Source organism: Adiantum capillus-veneris, chromosome 3 (genome assembly GCF_014529385.1).
Source record: "Adiantum capillus-veneris isolate H3 chromosome 3, ASM1452938v2, whole genome shotgun sequence".
NCBI lineage: Eukaryota > Viridiplantae > Streptophyta > Polypodiopsida > Polypodiales > Pteridaceae > Adiantum > Adiantum capillus-veneris.
Genome location: NC_140933.1, coordinates 74,177,005 through 74,193,440, shown reverse-complemented (window position 1 = coordinate 74,193,440; position 16,436 = coordinate 74,177,005). Strand labels below are relative to the sequence as shown.

Below are 16,436 nucleotides of genomic sequence, written 5' to 3'. Positions count from 1 at the left end.
GAATGATGTTTAAATGGGAGAGTTAAGTGCAATAATACACTGGCAATCACGGTGTTGGTGATGTGTGTTCATGGTCGAAGTTACTCTCTTCTGTGAGAAGGTGGAGTGCCAGGATGAAGTGGAATCGAAAAGGCATCGGCAGTTATTTTGACAGTTTGGTTTTGAAGAGGTCAAGTGCCATTGGGTAATCAGCTCTGGATAATTTACCATAGCCATCACATTCTTATTTAACAAGGTTGGCAGCGAGGCAGAAGGAGTTGCAACAACACGAGGAACAACGTGAAGCGGGACAGGAGAATCGTGAAGACAGAGGTGTCCAAGTTGATAATTGGGAGGAAGCATCAGAGCCGACGAGTACGGACGATTTAGAGGTCATTGAGCAATATGGGGGAATTTTCAATGAGGCTGAGGAGAATAGGCCATTAGACCTAGGATATGTTGGAGGTGAAGTGTTGCAACAATTGTTTCTGACAAGGAGAAGATTAGAATATGACCCTCTAGGCATTGGCGGAAATATTCCACGGCAACCAGTAATATCGGGATCATCATCCTCCTCCTCAGCAAGGCAGTTATCTCCAAATGTGCAAAGGAATATGGCGGCAGCGGCTACAACAGATTTATGCGTCAAGTTCGGGACCTTCTCAAGGAAATCCAAATAGGACCCTGATTGCCACGTAGCTCAATTTGAGACAAGGGGGCAGGCCATAGGATTTGACGGAGTATATGCTGCAGCATCCAAAATGCGACAATTCCAAGCGACATTGGAGGGAAAAGCCATGCAGTGGTTGAGAAATTTCAATGTGGGACATTTTGTGGATTATGATGCATTGAGAAATGCATTTCTGAACAGATTCCAAAAGGAGAAGACACAAAATGATGTGCTTAATAAAGTGAAGGGAATTAGGTAGAAGAAAATGTTTGTTGAGGATTATACTCAGAGGTTTAATTAGTACTTGAATAGGCTTACCTATGCAAAGAGGCCTACAGATGAAATGTTAGCCGGATATTATATGAATGGGTTGCGGAATGCAGTTGCAGGTGTTGATGTTGGAGCAAGATTGGATAATTTGGTGGCAACTGCCACAAGGGCAGAGAAGAGGTTTGGAGTTGTTAACCCAGGTTCCTCTAAAAAGAAGGAGAAAAAGGGTAAAAAGAAGAAGAGATCAGCAGATGACAGTAGTGAGGATGAGTCACATTCCAATTCAGACTCGGATACGGATACAGATACAGATTCAGATTCAGATTCTGGTAGCAATTCAGACTCCGATGAGAGTTCAGACTCAGATTCTGATTCTGAGAAGGAGGACAAGAAGAGGAAGCATAAGAAGAAGGCCAAAGGGAAGTCTAAGAGTAGTACAGTGGAAATGATGGTAAAGAAGAAATTGAAATAGTTGGGTGTCAAGCCGGAGTCATCTACCAAGAAGCTCCATTGTGACATTTGTGGAAAAGATGGTCATGTTACACCTAATTGTTGGTATAATCCAAATTTTCGAGGACCAATCCCAAAGAGGATTCAACAGAAGATTGAGTAAAATTTGGCACAAGCAAGTGGAAAACAGAAGGTATTTAATAATATAGGATAGCAGAGAAATCAACAACCCTTCTCGGGGTGGAGACCAAGAAGGTACAGGTTCAGGTGGTCAACAGAAGTCTTTCCGGATACAGGTGGACAATAGAAGGTATTTAATAATATGGGATGGCAGAGAAATCAGCAACCATTCTCGGGGTGGAGACCACCTTTTAATCAGAATCGACCATTTCGGGGAAATTTCATTCAAGGATTTTGACCAAGGTTTGGAGGATATCAAAATTTTAGGCCATGGGGAGGAACTTGGAATCAACACAACAAAATTGATAGCAGCCAAGGGATGGCAACAACCACAAAATTGGAATCCACAAGGGCGGAATCCGCAAATAGGGAATGCACAGGTACCACAGTTGCCTGCGGCACCAACACAATAGGCGGCAACAAAGGAAGCGGCTAAGAGCAATTTAGTTGGTGTTGAGGTTTTTCTAGATCACGAAGCGAATACGGTTTTGGTAGATTGTCCTTTAGAATGTAGTCCTTCAGAGGATATGTGGGAAGATTTGGATAGTTTGGCAGTAACACGTTCAAAATCACGTCTTAGACCACCTTTGCATTGGGAGGAGCAAAGAGATGTAAGAGATGAAGCAGTTGAGGAAGCTCAGAAGTTGGGTCCTAATGAGACAATTTCTAAAAATATGCAAAAACATATGCAGAAAGTGGTCAATTCTGAATTACTATGGGCAGCATTGTTTGAGGAACTATGCTAAATACTCCTATGCACTTTACATTGGATCAATTACTTTCGTTGGTACCGATTTTCCAAGATAGGTTTTATTCTGCAACCAGGATGACAAAAGTCCCCATGACTTCAAATGCATTGGAGAAATCAATTGGGAGTTATCAAATTAATCCAGATGATGTGGATTTCACTATACCAACTGTGCGGCTCGAGTTTGATGGCCGTGTGTTTCCAGAAGTTATGCTGGATGGTGGATCCGGGGTGAATATTCTGTCGGAAACTGAACTGTCAGAAGATGACAAATGTGAAGTTGGAGCCTGCACCATTTCAAGTGCGGATGGCGGACCAGCGGAGAGTGCAGCCTATTGGAATGTTGAGATGTCAAACTCTTAAAGTGCATGGATTGTCTTTTACTGTAAATTTTGTGGTGCTAAAGATGCAAGATGCTCGTAATGCTTATTCTATGTTGGGTAGACCATGGTTTAAGTCAACAAAGCTTAAACAGGATTGGAAAAAGAATAGGTCATTTTGAAGAAGGGTAAAAAGTCAATGAGGATTCCGATGAGTTCCAAGAAGCAGTTGTTGACATCGATGAAACCAATGTTGGCTCAGACTATAAATTTAGCTGAGGAAGTTAAAGATGATGAGGAAGCATGTTTTATAGAGGCTAATCCTATAGTGGTTCCAGTGTTTGAAGTGGATGTTGTGATGATTGTTGAGAAGTATGTGAAGCAGGGAGAGTTGAAGAAGTCAACTAGTAAGTTAGAAGTAGCAGATGCAAATCTGAAGTCAGGCAAGAAGTCACAAATTGGTCACGGTAGTGCAGAAAAGGATCAAGATAATTCAAAAGGGGATATTGCACCAAAGGAGGAAATCCTCAAAGCAAAGTTTCTTTATGATAAATTGATGGAGAAGGTTTCTAGAGTCAAAGAGGATGAATTGCAGGATCTTGATTTGGGATCTCAAGGGATTCCTAAACTTGTCAAAATAAGTGTTCATTTGAATGATGCATTTAAGGAAGAATTGAAGCAGTTGACAGAGTTTATTGATATTTTTTCTTGGGATTATTCGGATTTGAAGGGCATGGATCCGGCTGTGTATAAGCACAAAATCAACTTGAGGGAAGTGATTCAATAGAGATATAGAATGAACCCCAATTATGCTAAGCAAGTTAAAGAGGAGTTGGATAAGCTTCTCCAAGTGGGATTTATAGTTCCAATTGATCAAGCAGAATGGTTGTCACCTATAGTGGTGGTTCCCAAGAAGTCAGGGAAGATCCGTGTTTGTGTGGATTACAGGAAGTTGAATGCATCAACCATTGCAGATCCATTCCCATTGCCATTTGTGGATTCAATCTTGGATGATGTAGCAGGACATGAGATGTAGAGTTTTCTTGATGGATTTTCAGGGTATAATCAGATTCGGATGGCAGATGAGGATGTAGCTAAGACAACATTTATTACTCAGTGTGGAGCTTTTGCATACACAGTGATGAGTTTTGGATTGAAGAATGGACCCCCTTCTTACTCGAAAGGGATGTACAATTTTTTTGATGGATTTTCAGGGTAAAATCAGATTCTGTGGTAGATGAGAATGTAGCTAAGACAGCATTTATTACTGAGTGGGGAGCTTTTGCATACACAGCGATGAGTTTTGGATTGAAGAATGGATCCCCTTCTTACTCGAAAGTTTAAGAAATTTGAACCTTATTTGACAAAGTTCATGAGGATTTTTGTGGATGATTTTTCGGTATTTGCAGAGAATATTAACCATTTGGAATATTTGAGGAAATGTTTCGAAAGATGCCGATTGTTTCGGATGTCTTTGACTCCATTTAAGTGTGCAATAGCAGTCCAAAGAGGGAAATTGTTAGGGAATATCATTTCTAAAGAGGGGGTTTCCATAGATTCAGACAAGACCAGTGCAATTCAGAAGGCAGTAGCACCTGTTAATGTGAAGGAAATTTCCAGGTTCATGGGACAGATTAAGTGGCATAGTCAGAATTTGAGGTATTTGGCAGCAGTCAGTGCACCCTTGACTCATTTGACAAAGAAGGATATTGATTTTATCTAGGGAGATGCTCAGGAAAAGGCTTTTCAGTGTTTGAAAAAGATGTTAGTGGTATCACCTATTTTTCAACCTCCAGATTGGCAGTTGCCTTTCCATGTGTTTGTGGATTCATCGAATATTGTAGTAGGAGCGGTGCTGATGCAGGAGAAGATCCAGAGATGGTTAAGACCAGTATATTATGCAAGTTGGATGTTGAAACCGACTGAGAAGAACTATACTGTTACGGAGCATGAGGCTTTAGGGATGCAGTTTGCCTTGGAGAAATTTCAACATTACTTGTTGGGGAATAAAGTGGTTTTCCATGTGGACCATCAAGCACTTATCTTCTTAGTTAAGAAGCCAAAGATGGAGGGTAGACTTGCCAGATGGATTCTTTTGTTGCAAGAGCTTGATTATACAGTGTTGCATACACTAGGGAATCAACATGCAGTGGCGGATTATCTTAGCAGATTGGAGCATTTTGAGGAGACATCAGGAATGTTAGATCAGTTGCCAGATGCGGATTTGTTTTCTGTACAGAGGTAAAATTTTGACAATTGGTATGACCAAATGTTGCAGTTCTTGACAGATGGAGTGTTGCCTTCTAATATGTCCTCAGATCAAAGGAAGAAGTTTGCATTGAGGAGTAGGCCATTTCTGATTATTACTGGAGCATTGTATAGAAAGGGAGCAGATCAGATCATCAGGAGATGTGTCCCTGATGAGGAGCAGAAAGCGGTTTTACAAGAAGCCCATTATGGGATAGCAGGAGGACATTTTTAATAACAGGGAGAAAGATCATGCAAGCTGGCTTGTGGTGGCCATTGTTGCTCAAGGATGCACATCAATTTGCAAGGGGATGCTTGCAATGTCAAAAGATTGGACAACCTACTTCAATGGATAGGATGCAGGATCACCCAATTTTACCACTTGAACCATTTCAAAAGTGGGGATTAGATTTTTTTGGGCCAATATCACCGAAAGCTAGTAGAACAGGAGCAAGATACATTTTGGTTGCAACAGACTATGCTACCAAATGGGTGGAAGCAGTATCTTTGAGAGATAATAAAGCAGCAAGTGTGGCTAGATTTTTGTATACAAACATTATGACGAGATTTGGATGTCCCATTGAGCTACTGTCAAATCAGGATGTGCATTTTTTGAATTCAGTAATTGCCGAGTTGACAGCCACACATATGATTTTGCACAAGAAGTCAACTCCATATCATTCGCAGGCAAATGGTCAAGCTGAGAGTACAAACAAGGTGCTAGTGAGAATTCTAAAAAAGATTGTCTCAGAAAATTGAAAGGATTGGGATGACAAATTGGATTCAGCTTTATGGTTGTTTCGTACAGCATATAAGGTTGCCACAAGGATGACACCTTTCAAATTGGATTATGGGATTGAGGCTATTGTTCCCATGGAGTATGTGATTCCAATTCTGAGATTGGTAGTTCAACATAGGCTGAGTCCTGAGGATTCTGTGTTTCATAGACAGAGGGAGTTGTTGAAGTTGAAAGAGGATCGGATTCATAGTGCATATGCAGCAGATATTGGATAAAAGAGACGACAAGCTTGGATGACAAGGCAGGTTAAGTTCAAAATTTTCCAGAAGAGTGATTGGGTGATGTTGTACAATTCCAAGTTGGGACCACACCCAGGAAAACTAAAGTTAAGGTACTTTGGGCCTTATCAAATTGTAAAAGAATTAGGCCAAGCAACATTCAGATTGAGGGATGTTTTTGGTACACGATCAATGGAACATCCCTCAATCTGAATGTTCCTTGGCCTAATTCTTTTACAATTTTTATGATTTGAATGTTACCCCGGTCAATGGCTTTACGATGAAAATTTTTTATGGCAAGATTCCTGAGATTCCAAGATGGATGGTAAACGAGGCTGAGGAAATTGGAGTGAAATGGGTACAACCAGTGTTGGAGTTCAAGGAGGAATCTTTGGGGATCACTGATAGCCATACAGTGTCTAGCAGTGGGTTCATGTTGCAGAATGTGGTCGGATTTGGTTTTGACAAAAGTGTGGTATTGGATAAAATCCGCAGCGGAATTGCATTGGGTGGCATTGTCCAGGGGTTATGTCATCAAGGAAGTCACCAGTTTACGATGCAGAATGTTTTTAAGGGAGATTGCCTTGAAGTGAGTGGTCTAATCAGCCCATGTGTGCGGGGTATTAACACGCACTTTCAGAATAAGTAACATCATGGGGTGGAACCCACGTGTGCGGGGTATTAACACACACTTTCAGAATAAGGACCATCATGGGGTGGTCAGCGCCCGATTTGAGGTGAAAGGCCACACTCATTTTGCATGCAAGTATCCTGCTTTCGTCGTCAAAAGAAGCTTTACCACTGTGCGTGAGTTTCCTATCACCTTCGACGCCATGTCTTTTGAAAGCTTCAGAAAATCTGCAGTGCCTAAACAGCAGGAGCTAGGTGAGGAGGAGATGACGCAAACCCATTCAATGAAGATGGCCATGGAGGAGTTGTTATGTGCCCCCAGAGAAAGTATTCAGAGCGTGGAGGAAATTGAGGGGGTAGAATCCGGTGGGGACGATGCTGTGGAGTAGATGGAGGTCGACGAGCTCGAGATATTCAACATTCATGATCATGATATAGAGGTATGGCTGCACCGGGTTGGCCTTTATGAGTATGCATGTTTACCATGGGCTCTTTCGGAGAAGAGTTTGTAGAGTCGCAACTTTGCCACCTTAAGGAAAATGCTGGCTATATCATGGAGGGAAAGGACGTTTCCCCAAAGTTGGTGGCAGAGGTTTTCAAGGTTTCTCACAATCCTTTGCACAAGGCAAAGAAAATGACAGATGTGGTGATGAGGTCTGAATTTGGGCAGCCAAAAGGCAGTAGGGCTTATTATATGGTGCGGAATTGTGAAAAACTCAGCAGTACTCACTTATTTTGGTATTTGGATAGGGTTTGTTTGTTGGAAAAAACCGCCTATATGTCCAAAGAGGCGTTTGCCCCAATTCATCATGCGGAACGAGGGCAGAAGGTGGATTGGGCATCCTTCATTTTTGACAGACTACAGTTTTCAGAGCCAAGGGATAAAAGGAGGTCACCGTCTGTTAGCAAGGTAGCTCCTTACTTGCAGGCAATTTTCTCCTATGTGCTCCAGGTACCTCTCACACCCACACCACCGAGCTTTGTTAAGATTCCAGATGTGCAGAGCTTGGGTGATGCACAGCATCGGAAGTTGGATTGGGATATGCCTAGTGGGGACAGGCTTAAATCTGCATTGGGCCAAGGAATTAAGTCAACAGCTAGCATAGATGAAAAGGTGTAGTCATCAAGGAAGGTCACTCTTTTCCGTTCTAGGACATGATTGCCAACAATCGACACCAAGAGCCGTACCATAACTCTGTTTCCACGGAAGGTTCGCGAGGGTTCAAGGGAACAGACCCTAGTGACACAGGACATTAAAACAACCCCTTTTGCTAAACCTACAAGTGTTAAGTTGGATGGGGTGTTCTCAGTTCAAGATGTTGTTCAGAGTTTGTCGGACTTGAATCGGTTTATTTGCAACCAGGAGGCTATGATCCTCACCCTCGAGATGCAAAAGGCTGAGGGGGAACGCATTGATAGCTTGAAGTGTGAAGTCGATCAGCTACAGAGTCAGGTGGATAAAGTATTGAAGGAGAAGACATTATTACAGGAGGAGTTAGCTCGGGTCGGTGCAGATATGCGTAATCGGATTTCTGAGATGGCGGGAACTGCACAAGAGTTTCAGATATTGGCAGATGGTCTTAAGGAGGCCACAGAGAAGCAGTTTCATGAAGTGGAGGATAAGATTGCACATCTTATTGCAGATAACAATTTCTTGATGAATAGGGTAACTCCATTGGTGGATCTGGAGAGGGCCACTTTTGGATGGCCAGGGTGTCACAGGTGTGTTGATCTCTGATGCAGATGTGGATGTTTTGAAGAAAGAGGTGTTTGATTACACCAAGGAATTGTGGCACCAAGTAGCACGGCTTTTTCAAAAACACATGGCAAAGCCGATTGATATGTACAAGAGGTGGTTTGAAGCTGCTAGAGAGCATAAGGTCCGCGAGGAGAATGTCGAGCTGCGTGAGCGGAATGCTGAATTGGAATCAATCCGCAAGCAGCTGATGGAGCAGTAGACTAGTATTCAAATGGGAGCACAAGCTGCAACTGTGCAGGCACTACATGAGAGTAGCATGGAAATAGTTGCAGAAGGTTCACTTCTTGTGGTTGATATGGATGCAGAACCACTCGCAGTACACTTACCTGTGGCAAAGGATGCAACTGTTGAAGTGGAGCAGAAGCAAGGACTGAATGCAGAAAATCAAAGTGGCTGAACATGGATCAAGGGATCATGGGTACGAGGTCAGCCTATGGCTCAAGCCACCGGGCTATGCCAAGTGTTAAGGCTACACCTCGGTGGAGTAGGATTTTGACTTTAAAAGTGATTATGTAATGAACCTTAATATGTGGGGTGTCTTTTGGGATCTTAAGTGTAGGGATGTTTATTTATGTCAAGGGGTGTTCGGCAATATGCAGTTTTTATGTTACGATGATGAAGAAGATGCGATGGCAGATTTTTGCAGTATCAAGAAAGTGCAGAATGTTTTGCCAACACTGTTGTCTTCTTTCTCTTTCTATATTCTCATCAATGTAGTATTCTAAATGCATAATGGAAGCAGGGAGTCTTTCCAGAGTATGTCTGCGAGTCTGTACTGAAGTTTGTAGTGGATGGCGGAATTCTGTGAATGTTCAGAGTGTTTGTTAGACTGTTTGTCAGAGTTGAATGATGTTTAAATGGGAGAGTTAAGTGCAATAATACAGCAGCGTTAGGTTGTGGCTTGCCAGGCTTCCAGATCTCCAACTGTACAACGTCCAGCCCTCAGTGGGATCTTCATTTGGGAGACATCGTCCACACTTATTGCATGCATCTTCCCCATCCCCAATCCCAGCAATAATAGCTCTCTTCTCACCTATGGTGGGCCGGTCCTTCTCTCACTCCCCACCCTCAACGCGCCCCTTTGCCATGACACAAATCCGCTCTCGCCCCTCATAAGTGCATTCTCCAGCTCAAATGTATGCATTCAAAGGAGTTTCCCTTAGCTTCTATCAACATCGTTACCTACTCTACTTCAACTTCAATGCCAGTTCATTGCAAGCCCCATCATCCGTATTCCCTCTCAATGCCGATACGATCAAACCAAAGAGAAGAAATCTCTCTCTCTCTCTCTCTCTCTCTCTCTCTCTCTCTCTCTCTCTCTATATATATATATATATATATATATATATATATATATATATATATAAATAAAACAATCATGGCATGCTCGTCGCTCTCTCCGCGTTTACGATCGAAGATGCCAACACCTCATGCTTTCGCCACCAAAATGGCATCCCCCTGATCTCTTCACATCCTGATCGCACTGAGAAAATCTCTCTCGCGCATTGCCCCCGCGTTCGCAAGTGGCAAAACCCCCCCTCCCTCTCTCTCTCTTCCTTCCTCCCAACTCCATCTCTATTCTTCTTTTCCCCTCAAAGCCTTTTGCTTCTATTCTACCAAAATGTAAATAGCCAGATATCATCTAATCAACCCACTTTGAAAAATTGGCAGGACCTACTGGCAAGACCTACGCATTCAAATGGGCTAAATTGTTGAGTCGAATCCATTTTAGCAAAAGTTGAGTCTCTATCGACAACCATAACTTCCATCACTGGAGCCTAGGAATTTTGACTCGAATAAAGGCAAATACTCTACACTTGTAACTTCTTGTTGGTTAAAGTAGCTCAGTCATCCAGTAAAGATTACTCTAAAGTTTCTTTTTCTTATGAGAACCACATCAGATTTTCATGTTAGTTGCTTTTCTACCCATATTTATCAGGGCAACAAACTAGACGACCGGGGTACGAGAAAAGCTATTTGTTGTTAGGTTTATAGAAACAGTGTTTTAAGTTGCTACGTTGAAAGTTAAAGACCCTTTCAGATACACCCGGGTTTTCCATTTAGAAATGGAAAATTTGTTTTTTTTGTTTAGTAGTCTTTTAGCATGCCAAATCCTATGATAAAAATACCATTGAATGTAGCTATATAAAACGAAGATAGAGATTAGAAGCCATGGTTTTAATGTGATGGTGGTGTTTTTACATAAAAGTGAGGTCCTCCACAATATGGTTTCTTACGATTATCAAGTATAATACCCACATTTTGCCCTTGAATACTAAGGTTGTATGACATTGAAACAGCCTGTTTTTTCAAACTTATTTTGCAAGAATTATAGTTGTAACTTGTAATGCCATGCAGAGAACATGTAGACCTACAGCAAGTATAATTCCTAATGAGTCCGCTTCACGAAGATAATCATCATGATTGTGTGTGTGAGCGCGCGTGCGCGGGCTCTCGCGCCCCTCTCTCTCTCTCTCTCTCTCTCTCTCTCTCTCTCACACACACACACACACACACACACACACACACGTGCACGTACACAAACACAAAAGACAAACCAAGCCGATATGGAGGGGGCATGCAACTCATAGTTTGAGGGGAAGCAAACGGAGGATTATATCTCATCTTCAGCTTCTAAAGAGGTATTACAGCAAGTGCATTACCTCTAGTTGGGAGATGTGCTCTCATCTTCAGCTTCTAAAGAGGTATTACAACAAGTGTAATTCCTGTCATCATCATCATCATCATGTCCTTTTGCTGTTGGATCCGTTTGCAAGCGAGCCGACGAGCTCATTCTGCGTCTCTTTGATGAGCTGCTCCAGCTCTCTGTTTCTTTAATGCGCTGCGAATCGAAGAAACGCAGAATGAGGTGCTGCTCCAGTTTTGTGTGTGTGTGTGTGTGTGTGCGCGAGAGAGAGAGAGAGAGGTACGAAAGTTAGTATAATAGTGTGTATATGAGAGCCTCGTAATAGAGTTACTCTGTGCGCGCGCGCCTCTCGTCACTATATGACACAGGGTTTGTCATAGGGGGCAACACGGCTCCCATGAGTCCATCCAAATTCCAAATGTCTCCTAGTTCACATGGCGATCGTACAGCCCAGCTTGTTGTTACATGGGGCAAAGTCAACGTTCAAGCCTCATGACTAAATAAAACATAGCATTAGGGGGGGGGGGGGGATGGAGGGCAAGGAAGTTCACACACGAGATTCGAGGAGATCGCAGTCATCGATGCACAATTAAAAACTAAACTCGGGAATGAATTAAATCCGGGCAGCGCTTATAAATTAATAATAAAGGTCTGTAAAGTTGCACATGGGTACAACATGCTTGCACGGGTGAAAGGGCTAGCCCATGCGTCGCAAAACTTGGCCTGAGAGGTACATGATTCAAAACCAGGCGACGAGTGGTGCGATTTTTTGCTTTGTTCAGGTTCCGTTTTGCCTCGAGATCTTGCCTTGGACTTCCCATCCGTCGATCCCCTTTGTGTCACTTAGTGTTGTGGATGTTCAAGGGACCATAGCCCTCAAACAGAGGGCATTAGATTGGGGATCATATACAATTTTCCATCATCTTATGTAGGTCACTCTGACTATTAGGCTTGTTATTCATATCTCTAGTAAGAGAAATTTCGCACAGGCAGAGTTCCACCCCCGTCTGCAAACGTCATCAAACGAAGCTTGCAAGAACCAAATACGTCAAAATCGATAGAGTGGGCAAACCTCGTCTTCTCATCCCGCCCCGTAGAGTGCTAAAGAGTTCATGCACATAGCTGTTTGTAGTGATTGTTAAACACAAAATATCAAAATTTCTACTCAACGGCAAGGGTTATGCCCCAGCTCGTGCGGAGGTGTGTAGACGGCAAAGGCAGTCTCAACATGCGGGAACTATCTCCTAGAAGCCGAACAGTGGATCAATTATTAATTACCACGATAACTACCACAATAACTTCGAGAGGCTATAAATAGGACCCATTACATTGTAAATGGGCTACTTGTCTTTTGACTTCTTACTCTTAGTCTCTTGGTTTTAGTCTCCGAAGCTGTTCATGAGCTACAATCTCTGCACTTGTAATTCCACTTTGTAATCATTACTATAGTAGTCAATTGTGCTTCAGTCTGTTATACCTTGTACGTGTTCTTCATAAACTCTTAATCTGAATCTGAAACACTTTTCCAGTCATTCACTCTGTTTCTCCTCCCAGTAGAGTATTTCAATTCAATTAACTATTTGAGTTCAGTTTCCATCTTCTATTCCAATTTCACTGACTGAACTGACGACTTACTAGTAGTTGTAAATTCTAACACTGGAATCAGGTATCTAAAGAGATTAGCTCCAATTCCATTTTGGCGATCATGGTGGCTAGAGTTGTTTGTTCGTTGATGAGAACGCTTCTCCCAGTTTGAATTTTCAGCTGAAGTTATGGCACCCAAAACTAGCCATGGTCGTAAACCATCCTACCACGTTGACCCTATCCCTAGGGAGTCAAAAAGAGATTCTGATCCTAAGATAGAACCGGTGACTTAGACTGAGGCTCAGGAGGAGCACAGTCATGCTGATGAGTCTAAGGACTCTCAGCACTCCAGTCAGTCCAGAAGAAGAAGGGCTGAGAGGGAGGAACGCAAGGTCAGGAGCTCTCGAACCACACATGGGAATGAAGGAGCCAAAGGCAGTTAAGATAGTCGCCATAGTTCTAGTAGAAAAGCCAGGGAGGAGATAGAGACTGAGACTGAGGAAGCAATTGATTGGGATGCAGACACAGACCATTACAAGAAATCTTCAAGAAGGAGTCACGTTCCTAAGGTGAGAAGAGGCAGAAACGATGCTGATCGACATGATTACACCTCTTCATTGAAATTTTTTTTCCCAGTGTTCAAAGGTGGAAAGAAAGATGACCCGGATGTTCATATCCAAGCCTTTGAACAATATGCTGAGTTAAAAAATATTGATGAAGATGACTGGGGGGAATATTTTCCTCAAACATTAAAGGAGGCAGCAAGGAAATGGTACTACCATTACCCAGCTTGCCAACTCAGATCATATAACAAACTACTCAAAGCTTTCCAACTGGAATATTCAGAAAATAGAGGCGAATCTGAGGATATCCTCTGTGAGCTGGATAAGATAAAGCAAAGAAAATTATCAGTCAGAAGTTATGTTGAGAAAATCAAGGAGCTGACTAGGCAGCCTGCAGGAACCACCATTGGAAAAGCGGTTGCAAGCATGGTTTTTAAATGGTTTCCACAGTAAGAAGCTTAGGGAACATGAGGTGCCTGCACCAACAAAGAAATTGAATGATTTGGTGCAGCGAGCCCTGAAGTTGGAACAACAGGCTAAGAAGGAAAGGAGTCATAAAAAGAGGAGATCGAGTAGTAGAAGTACTTCTACTGAGAACTCTGATTCCAGTAAGACCTCCAATAGTTCTAAAAGTAGCTCAGATGAAAAGAGCAAAAAAAAGGCTAAGAAGGGGTCTTGGTCTAGAAAGATTGATGAGATGGCCGGACAGATTGCTGAAATCATCCAGACTAGACAACCAGTAAGAAGAGTGGAAACCTGGTGTTCAAAGTGTAAATCCAAAGATCGTTTTCAATGAATGTCCACAGTGTACTTACTGCAAAGCCTACGACCATCTATGGAACAATTGTGGCATTCGCATTCATCATTTCAAGAAGGGAAAGGATCTATCTGTGGTGGCATTTACCAATGTTGAACAAGTAAGAGTGGAGACTACCAATGTATCCCAAGAAGAGAAATCAGGTATCAGTGGTACTGGTACGGGGCACGGCAAGTACCAAGGGGGTACTAGTCGGAGCCGGGGTTGTGGTAATTTCTAGAGTCAAAGTCTGATTTGCTATACTTGTGGTAAGTATGGGCATTTCGCGGCTCAGTGTCCAGAAACACTTGTTATTGCGACTACTAAGGCGAAGGCCCCAGAACCAGTTTCTGTACAAGCAATTACATGCTGTCGTGTTGTGGCACGTATATAGTGGGAACGGACATTAAATGATTTATCTTGTGACTTTTGACGCATAAGTATACTTCATATAATAACTCATATACATAAATAAAAGCTTTCTACCATACCTTAGTATTACCTTTGAAGTAATATAAATGTACATTACTATTAGAAAGTACTGCAAGACAAGTATCAATGATTGTTCCTCTTTTTGTCTGGGGGAAAAGCATTTGTATATTTCTTCTAATATCTCAGCTATACCCTACCATATATAAATTATTTTCTTCTTTTCACATTTATTTAATAATATAACCCTTCAATAATGCATACCTTCTTGGATACATACAAGAGGGAAGGGCCTACTAGAAGACTTTATGAAAAGGAAGATCCAAAGCTTCTTGGACCATCCCAATTTGAAACTCCCGACCTAAGGGCATGGAGAAAAGTCCAAAACCAAGTCAAGCTCTTTTAGTAGGCCAATTTTGCCTTTTGAAGCATGTCAATCCGAGTTAGAGGTCAAAAGTTACAGGGAAAAGAGTGAAAAATCCTCTTACAACTACACTGCAAGAAGAGATGGTAAACAGGTGAATCAAGTGAAAAGAGGTAATCTTGGTCTTTTTCCATAAAATAAGACATTTGGAGGGTAAAAGACATAAGCATGTGAATGTGACACCTCAAAGATGCCTTGAAGGACAAGACACACAAGTTGGGCCCCGTGCTGGAGCCACATAGAAGATGCCTAGGTGGGGCCCACATACATCATGCACCCACATGGAGCCTCAACGACCAAAAATGCTGAATTTCATGATATTTTGAGTCCTAATATTGCCCATTTTAAGAAATATCCAAAGAACATTTGATTTGGGCTAACTCTTTAGCCTAATCAAGTGATTATGTAAAACATGGCTCCCTCACCTATAAAAAGGGCAACCTTCTCTTCATTGAGGCAAGTTATGAGTGAGTGAGAATAGCTCAATTCCATTGTGACACACTCATCTTAGTGTCACACTTTCTCTTTAAGAAAGGCTGAAGTCTTGTCTCATCTTCTCTCTCCATTAAGGTGGTGGCGATTGCTCTCATGTAAGATATATGTTACTAGTTTTCCTTTCATTTGCATATCTAGTCCAATACTTGTCTCTAACTCTATCTCTATCCCTCAATATATATCTTTAATACCACCACCACACTTAGATCTATCCCTAATTCTATCTTTACTACTCCTTTGATCTCTCTTGTTGTGTCCTAATTGTTTCATTTGAAGGTATTCAAGCAACAACCTTGTCAATGTAATGGGTACAACCTTCTTGCGGGAAACAATTATGTGCACAAGGTTAGTAACCATATCTTCATCTTCCACAAGAATCTCTCTCTCTTAAGGTTCTCATTCTCTTCCACAAACTCTAGAATCTCCTTGCTACAGGTACTTCTCTCCCCGCAGTATCCTTATTGCCTAAGGGCAACAATAGGGCTTGGGAGAGAAACTCTCTTCTTCTTCTCCTTTCACTTCTTTCACACCTTTATCTTTGAACATACTAATTATATCATTGATGAATAACCATAATCCACATAGAGGTAATTTCTTTCAATTCCATTCAGTGCAATCTATTAGGGTCAACATTGGATTAGCCGGAAGATTCACTTTCAGCAACGCATAGTGTTTCTATTTGGTCCTGAAAGGCTCAACGAAGTACTTCTCTCACCAGATCCCATCATACTACCTATTATTGACTATGACTTCTCTGTTGATGTGAATGTGGTTATTTTATTATGAATCAAGAGGATTTGTACTCACAACTAATCCCAATCGCTAGACAAAAAATATACATTATAGTAAGCACAAAGCTATAGTTTCAAAGAGCAATCCGTAGCTTATTTGGACAACAAACATTAAATATCATTAACTCATCCATTAACCCTTTTATCCTACCCATGATACGATATGATCGTAATCTCGGCGTTTTCATTTTTGTTTTGTTCTGACTATCTTTCATGAGTTCTCTCCATCACGTGTGTGTTTATAAGGGAAAGTGAGCGGCTTCTTTGGATACATTTCTTCTTTAGCTCTAGAAGCTATGTTGTCTACATCTTAGCTCCTTCTCATAAACCTTGATCGTCCTCACAAACTCTCACAGCAAGAGGCCCGGTGCCTTCCTGGAAAGACCGCCAACTTCTTGACATATTTTTGGTGAACCCGACGCGAATCTGCCAGGGTG

At 42.0% G+C, this 16,436-nt stretch overlaps 2 pseudogenes; both read left to right on the top strand.

Annotated features, from left to right (window-relative positions):
- The first annotated feature begins 6,161 nt into the window (after positions 1-6,161).
- On the top strand, positions 6,162-6,766 carry LOC147461117 (uncharacterized; annotated as a pseudogene).
- A 229-nt stretch (positions 6,767-6,995) lies between these two features.
- LOC147461116 (uncharacterized) lies at positions 6,996-8,249 on the top strand (annotated as a pseudogene).
- Positions 8,250-16,436: the final 8,187 nt, after the last annotated feature.